At 43.8% G+C, this 2,163-nt stretch overlaps 1 protein-coding gene across 1 annotated transcript in view; it reads left to right on the forward strand.

The window, feature by feature from the left end:
• The window catches only part of EIF2S3 (eukaryotic translation initiation factor 2 subunit gamma), a 12,901-nt gene that overhangs the window by 3,310 nt on the left and 7,428 nt on the right, over window positions 1-2,163 (forward strand). The window lies entirely within an intron of this gene.

Consider the following 2,163-nt stretch of genomic DNA (forward strand, 5'->3'; position numbering starts at 1 on the left):
GTATTTAGCTCAGCTGGGGGGGGGGGTAGCATTAATTTTGATTTTTAAAATATTCAATTTAAATATTTCTATTTATTGCTGGGTATTTTGGTATCCCCTTAAATTTAGTGCCCAAGGCAATTGTCTCACCTATCTCACTCTGGGCCTGATCAGGGATTGGCACACTTTTATATAAAAAGCCAAGTAATTGGAACAGCCAGTGAGTGATGTTAAAGCAGCTGGGTCCTAAATGACTGACTATGGTTCGAGTCCTGAACCAGGTGGTTTGAAACACATACCGGATGATTGTGCATGTGTGCCCAAAATCCCAAGAGGAGAATGGAGGAAAAGGCACTGTAACATGACTATCTCCCCTGGGAGATGTTTTCTCACTTTCTCTCTAGCAAGTGCATATACCCTCTACCAAATTATAAATAAATAAATAAGTGGCCAGATAGTAAGTATTTTCCGCTTCACAGATCATAGAGTCTCTGTTGCAAGTATTCCCCTCTTCTCTTCTATATGTTACAAAAACAATATGTATATGAATGGGTCTGATAGTGGACCAGGTTTGGCCTGAAGACCTTAGTGTGCTGACCCTTATTTTAGGTCATGACATTGAGCATAGTGGTGTTTTTTTGTTTGTTTGTTTTGTTTTGTTTTGTTTTGTTTTGCTATAGGGCACGTGCACTCGCCAGACAGACAGAGACAGAGAGATAGAAAGTGAGAAATCACCCCCCGGGGGGGTGGTCACGCCACAATCCCTTCTCCTCCATTCTCCTCTCGGGGTCTTGGGCACACATGCACATGCGCCTGGCGTGAGTTTAAGCCACCGGGTCTGGGACGCGAACTGCGGTCGACTACGTGGGAGTCCAGCGACATAGCCATTACGCTAACTGCTGGTCCCAGTGTTTTATTTTTTAATTATTCATTTAGGGACCAGCAGGTGGCGTAGTGGTTAGGGTTCTGGACACTCCCACGTGTCCAACCACCGTTCAAGTCCTGGACCTGGTGGCTTGCTTTCTCACTTTCCTCCCCCCCCCCATGTCTTTCTCTGGTAAAATTTAAAAATCATAAATGAATAAACAAATACAATTAAATAAAACTTTTTTTTAGAGGTTTTTGCTATAGGGCTCGTGAGCTCGCCAGAAAAGCAAAGAGACAGAAAGCGAGAAATCACCCCATCCCACCCCCACCCCCAAGGGAAATGGCCACGCCGCAATCCCTTCTCCATTCTCCTCTTGGGATCTTGGGCACACATGCACACACGCCCGGCATGAATTTAAGCCACTGGGTCCAGACCTCGAACTGTCGTCGGCTACATGGGATCCCAACAACATAGCCTTGCACCAACTGCTGGTCCCAATAAAAGGTTTTTTTTGGGAGGGGAGAGATTTTTGCTATAGGGCGCGTGCGCTCGCCAGACAGAGACATAGAGACAGAAAGCGAGAAATCACCCCCCAGGGGGGATGGTCACGCCGCAATCCCTTCTCCTCTGTTCTCCTCTCGCACTCTCTCTCTCTCTCTCACTCTGTCTCTCTCTGCTCAAATCAAATAAAGTAAATAAAGTTAAATAAAATCATTCTTTTTTTAAAGAATTATTCATTTAATTTTACTGTTATTATGTTTTAATTTGACCAGAGAAAGTAGAAAGCAAGCCATCAGGTAGGTCCAGGACTTGAACCACAGTTGGCCATGGGGGAGTCCAGCGCCTTAACTACAATTCCACCTGCTGATCCTCAGCATAGTATTTCTAAAACAGTCATTCTCAGGGCCAGCAGGTGGAGTGGTGGTTAGGGATGGTGGACTCTCACTTGGCCGATCATGATTTGAGTCCCAGACCCAGAGGCTTGCTTTCTCACTTTCTCTCTCTGGGAATATTAAAATAATAATAATAATAATAAATCAAGTGAATAAAATAATTCTTAAAATCATTCTGAATGCATCCCAAAATTTTGTTTAAATAGGAAATGCATCCAGGGCTGGCAGGTGGACTGATGGTTAAGGCACTGGACTCCCAACATGGTCAGCCATGGTTTGAATCTTGGACCTAGCGGCTTGCTTTCTCACTCTTCCTCTCTGTCTCTGTCTCTCTCTGCTTAAATCGAAGAAAGATCATAAATAACAGTAATTTTTTAAAAGGGAATACATCCAACAATTTTGTTAAAATAGTACTACTATTTC

Source organism: Tupaia chinensis, unplaced genomic scaffold (assembly GCF_000334495.1).
Source record: "Tupaia chinensis unplaced genomic scaffold, TupChi_1.0 Scaffold000184_1, whole genome shotgun sequence".
NCBI classification, from domain to species: Eukaryota; Metazoa; Chordata; class Mammalia; order Scandentia; family Tupaiidae; genus Tupaia; species Tupaia belangeri.